Consider the following 5,746-nt stretch of genomic DNA (forward strand, 5'->3'; position numbering starts at 1 on the left):
CTCCAGGGGAGCGGCAGCTACAACTGCCGGCTGGGTGGCGTGAGGCCGCCTTCTACAGGGAGACCTAGGCCTCTCTTCTTGCGGCTCTCTCTCGGGTGGAGGGGGCCCCACCAATTCGCCAATAGGCGGCAGGAGGTTCTGGTGGCAGGAGGTCCCGGTCCAGATTCAGGGGAGATCTCGTATACTGGGAGGTCTCCCAGTTGTCACATCACTGTATAGGGTTCAGCCTGCCACCAATCAGCAATTTTGTGTCTCCCAGTTAGCCCCAAGTTTCTCAGCAGCACCCAGTCCCCATCTTGTAACCCTTGCTCATGAACTCGAGCATCATAAAGCCGCTTATGGCATTGCTGGTTTCTTCCAGCAGTTTCGGCTGCCAGTCGGTACGCACAGTGCAGACAGTCCCAAAGCTGTTGTGCATATATACCGTGAGTCAAATCTTGTTGCTAGACTCATTCTACCCCAAAGCACAAATGTATGGGTAACTGGGGTTCCCTCCTGAACATGAGTAAATACGGACTGACCCCCGTTGCAGCATTCCTAGTGGAGTTGTAGGCATGCACCAGGTATGCGATGTGCTGGCTCCATGCGGCCTTCTGTTCCTGCTGGAGGGTACCCAGCATGTTCAAGAGAGTGCGACTGAAGCGCTCAGGTTGGGGATCTCTTTGGGGGTGGTAGGGTGTAGTCCTTGATTTGTGTATGCCAGCCAGTTAGTACTTCACGCAACAACCGGCTCTCAAAATCTCACCCTTGATCGGAGTGGATTCTTGCGGGCAGCCCAAACATGGAGAAGTACTTTTCCCACAGTACTTTGGCAACTGTTCTTGCTGATTGATCTCGCGTAGGGAAGGCCTGGGCATATTGGGTGAAGTGGTCTGTCACAACCAGCACATTCCCCTTTTGGTGCCCCTCCCCTTCTATGGCTAGGAAATCCATGCACACGAGCTCCATGGGTTTTGAGCTCTGGATGGTGTGTAGCTAGGCAGTTCAAGCGGGCAGGGTCTTCCTCCGCACACACCAATCACAGTTTGAGCATTTAGTCCTTACGTCTTCAGCCATTTTGGGCCAAAAGAACCGCTCATGGGCTAGTGCCAGGGTGCATTCCACCCCCATGTGCCCAAAGTCATTATGCAAGGCCCGTAATGCAAGGGCCTGATACTTCTGAGGGAGGACCAGCTGCCAATATTTCTGTCCTTCTGGGTCCTGCACCACCCGATGTAGCACTCCATCAAACAAGCGAAGCCTTTCCCACTCCCTCAACAGGAGGTGGGCTGCTGGGGTAGCATTATTAAGGGTCGCAGGGTGGGTATTCCCTGATCTCCAGGCACACAGCACCTCTCGCACATCCGGGTCCTGTTCTTGTGCTGTTCGCCATTCCATGGCCGTGACCTGGGGCAATGAGGAGGGAGTCAGCGTGGTGTACTGAACCCAGGCCTGTGGGATCCCCTCAGGGGGCAACCCCAACACCTCAGCCATGCAAACAGTACTTTCCCTCATCCCCATAGGGTCTTGTAGCTGCAGGTCACAAATGGTCTTCACTGTCTCAGGGCTCCAAACACTCCCAGGGTTGTGGGGGAGTTGTCAAGACAGGGCATCAGCATCCACATTCTTTTGTCTCGCTGACAGTGCAGGTTAAAGGTGTAGTTGGCTAATGCCACAATCCAACGTTGGCTGGTCACATCCAACTTAGTGCTGGTGAGCACATAGGTAAGGGGATTATTGTCTGTCCACACCTGGAAGGTAGTCCCATACAGATAGTCCCAGAATTTCTCAGTGACGGCCCACTTGAGGGCCAGGAATTCAAGCTTATGTACTGGGTAGCGCGTCTCGCTGGGTGACAATCCCCTGCTGGCAAAAGCCACTGGTCACTGGTGTCCATCATGTTCCTGGTACAGTACAGCCCCCAGTCCTGACAGGCTACCATCCGTGTGCAAAATAAAAGCGCGGTTGGAGTCAGCATATGCCAGCACAGGTGCCTGAGTCAACCACCGGATCACCTCCTGGAAGGCATCTTCACACCGTGAGTCCTACCGGGGACCAAAATCTCTGTGGGGTTTCATGTCACAGGAAGCCCATTTATGCCATTGTTTCACCCCTTCTTGCGGGGTGACCTTCCCCCCTGGTGTCCACGAGTTAGGGCATTTAAAGGTCCAGTTATTGTAGCATAGTCTTTAATGAATCTAACTAAGTCACTACCAGCCAGCCTGTCTTCATAAGACTACCCTAAGCCCTAACACAACACAAGACAAAACACCCTAACCTGCCATAGGTAAAGTAGGAGAACCATGGCCGCCAATGTCCTATTAAAAGGTTGCCAAAATATGCTCTAGAGATCCCAGGTAGAGGGCCACACCCCCTGCTGCAGAGGAAGGCAAAAACCTCCATGGTCCATGCCAAACTGACCAGGGGGTAAAATTTCCTCCTGACCCCAAATATGGCATCTGTCTGACCCTGAGTGAAGGGGCAAGACTAGCCAGGAATCTCTGGCTCTGGTCCCAGCAGGAACATTTGTACAGCTCGAAGTCCCCAGCCTTGGCTGTAGCTAACACTCAATGCCTCCGAGGAAAGCTTAAAAACCCTGCCACGTAGCAGAAAGGTGGGGGCAGGGGCAACCAGGAAAGCATAGAAGCATAGGAATTACCAATGGCAAATGCACCTAAAAGTATACCACAGGTTCCAAATTAGTAGAGGGAAGCCAAATTGATTATCTTTATTAGCCCAGCATTTAAAATTTCCATTACTGGAGAGATCCATTTTCCTTTTATTTGTTCAAAGAACAAACAGGACCACAAATCATAACTTAAGTCATCTGTCTCATTCTCTGCACAAGATCATATTAGCCTCACAGGACGCATCCAGATGTGCATGAATATTTGGTTCCCAGGGGACAAGTAGCAGCGGTACACCTTGTGCCACCACTTCTTGTCCCCAGGGAACTCCCGTGCCACATGTGCTTTGGTGCACAGCAAATTGCCCAAGGTGGCATAGGGAGGCTGGAGCCAGCATTGTGCGTGCCCCAGCAGCCTTATCTGGGGTCCTGGGGGCCTCCTGGAGCTGCAGCCATGGAGAACCTGCTGGGCGCTGCTTTGTGGGGTTTTTTCCATGGTTTTTTTTTTAACTCCATCTCAAATGGAGCCAGTTCAGCACCCATGATCCTCCTGCTCATGTGGTTTCAGCCATGTCCCTTCTTTCCCCCACTCAGTTCCTTCCTCGGCCTGACTGAAGTGTGAAGCAAAGTGTGTGCTCTGCTCTTCGGTCCTGCTTACATTATCCTTGATTTCCACTCATCTTCAGCCTTACAGCCTCACTTCTCCCCTCCTGTAAGTGTATCCAAGTTGCCTTCCACCTTTACATTTTTGAGCAAGTCCTCCCTGTTCAAGAGCATCTTCCCCCCTCATTGGCCTCTCCACCAGGTGTACCAAAAAGTTATTCCTGAAACAGTCCAAGAACTTCCTGGACAAGAACGAGCTCTACCGCATGGTTCCTGCACCTCCACACTGACCAGCTTTCTGTTGCTGCTCATGGGTCCTCAGCCTATTCCCAACAGCATGATTGAGGAGCTGGTTCATCCAGGTGCGCAGAGATGTGCCAATGTTGCCCAGCAGGCCCCACTTCCTGGGCTTCACCATGCGACACCCTCAGTCTGACGCACACAATCCCCAGGAGGCTGGAAACAGAGCCCAGCACAGGACTGTCTGCACCCCCTGCCTGGCTCAGAGCCTCTAGGGCAGGTGCTAGCTTCACTTCTGTGGCACCAACCCCATAGTGCTGACCCTAGTGCATTTTGGATCCTTACAGCTAGGTCAGGGGTTCAGCACGGGAAAGACAGGCAGTGGGAGCCTGGAAGGGAGTCCTTGGAAGTGGGGCAGGTCCAGTTCTGGGGGAGGGACCATAAGGTTGTGGCAGGTCAAGTGTCTCCTCCACCCCGAGGCTGAGTCATGGGGCACCCCAAGGTTTGCACAGAGAGACCCACCACCCAGGCATCACCTCCAGACTTGGTGCATGCACACGGTATGAGGTGCATGGAGCTGGGTGCACCTGTTGCTATATAGGTAGCTGAGTTAGTAGCAACCAGCCTTGGCTGATATGGAGGCTGTGAAGACAGGGAGTGGCAGCCAGTCCTGTGGGATGCCTATGGGCCTCCTGGGTGGTGCAGAAATGTTCTGGATATGGGCGTCATGAAGCCATTGTGGTTGAAGGAGAGGCAGGGGCCAAGGCAGGGCTGTGAGGAGGTGGGAGGGGTATGGGGTAACCCTGGATAGATCCCTGCTAAGGGAGAATCATTTCCATCCACAGAAGGAGCTGATCTGCAGGCACCGGTGAGCTGGACTGGAGGGGCCTGCTGTGAGATAAGGATAAGGGGGATGGGGTCGTTGGGGGCAGGGAAGCTGGAGTTTTGGGTGTATAAGGACATGAGAGAGGAGGCCCCAGGGTTTGGTAGCCTCCTGGGTGGAAGGGATGAGTCTTGAGAAGGTGGGGGAGGGTGGAACTGCAAACCCCCTGAGGGTGTGCAGCCAGGAGGGAGGCAATGGATAATAGGGTAGTGATGGAAGCCAGAGGTTGGATTTTGGGCCCAGAAGTTGTAGGTACCTCAAGTGTGGGCTAGTGAGGGGCTGGGGCAGGGTACAGCTGTGCTGTTCTGCTGGGAACCATCTGGGGACCCGCTGTTTGGCTCCTGGAGCACAAACTTTGGCCACCGGCTCCTCCCCCTGCTTCCTGTGTGTCTTGTGAAACCAGGACAGCAACAAGGGTCCTGGCTCCATTTTGTTGCTTGGTGCGAACCAGGGCTGGGACTCAACAGGCTATAGTGTCCCCCTGTAATCCCTGCCTTGAGCAATGTGTGCACTCCTCCCATGGTTGTTGATGAAATGTCTTTATCCTTGGCTGGGACTGAGTCAGGCCTCAATTGTTGCAGCCTGTGGCAGCTTCAGCAACAAGCAATCTCAGGGGGGCATGTGCCTTCCTCATACCTCCTACGTGTTGCCTATAAGGCCAGGTCTAACAAGGGTCCTGGAGGAGCTAGAGGGCAGGGGCAAATGTGTGGCAGTCCCAGCACTCGTGTGTGATATAGGGGATATGCAGTAACCTTGGTCCTGTCTGCTGCAGCCTGGGGCCATAGAGACAGTGCTGTCCTTCTCCTGACTGGTCCCTACTCATCCGGCACCAACGGAGTGCTTCCTGCTGTTCTGCCTGGGTGTGCTCCTCACCGCCCTCCTGATGGGTGCTGTGTCCAGTCTGTGGATCCTATGGGTGGTGCTGACCAAGGGGCTGCGCCAGGCTTTTTCCTGAAGGGTGCGGAAGACCCCACTGCCGTTCCTTGTGGACAACACCTATGGGGAGCACTGGTACCTGCGGCTCAAGGTGTGAAGGGAAGCAGGGGTGTGCACTGTAGGAGCCTCTAGCAGGTTGCAGGTAACCTGCCTCTGGCTGCAGCTGGTGGTAGAGGCATCTGAGTGGCCTGGCTCTCCAGGTTCTGCTGTGGCTGGGGTTCTTGAACCTGACTTGGGGTCAGGGGTCCATAGGGGAGCCCAGGGAGAAGGTGGGTGGCGAATTGGCTGGAGGGTCGCACCCAGAGAGTCGTGGTGGATGGGTCGGTTTCGACCTGGAAGGGTGTGGGCAGTGGGGTCCCGCAGGGCTCGGTCCTTGGACCGATACTCTTTAATGTCTTCATCAGCGACTTGGATGAGGGAGTGAAATGTACTCTGTCCAAGTTTGCAGATGACACAAAGCTATGGGGAGAAGTGGACAC

The 5,746-nt window shown here is 54.3% G+C and overlaps 1 pseudogene; it reads left to right on the forward strand.

Moving 5' to 3' along the window:
• LOC112551999 overlaps positions 1-5,746 on the forward strand; it is a 10,167-nt pseudogene that overhangs the window by 1,549 nt on the left and 2,872 nt on the right.

The sequence above is a fragment of the Alligator sinensis genome, unplaced genomic scaffold (genome assembly GCF_000455745.1).
Source record: "Alligator sinensis unplaced genomic scaffold, ASM45574v1 scaffold1509_1, whole genome shotgun sequence".
In the NCBI taxonomy this organism is placed as follows: Eukaryota; Metazoa; Chordata; order Crocodylia; family Alligatoridae; genus Alligator; species Alligator sinensis.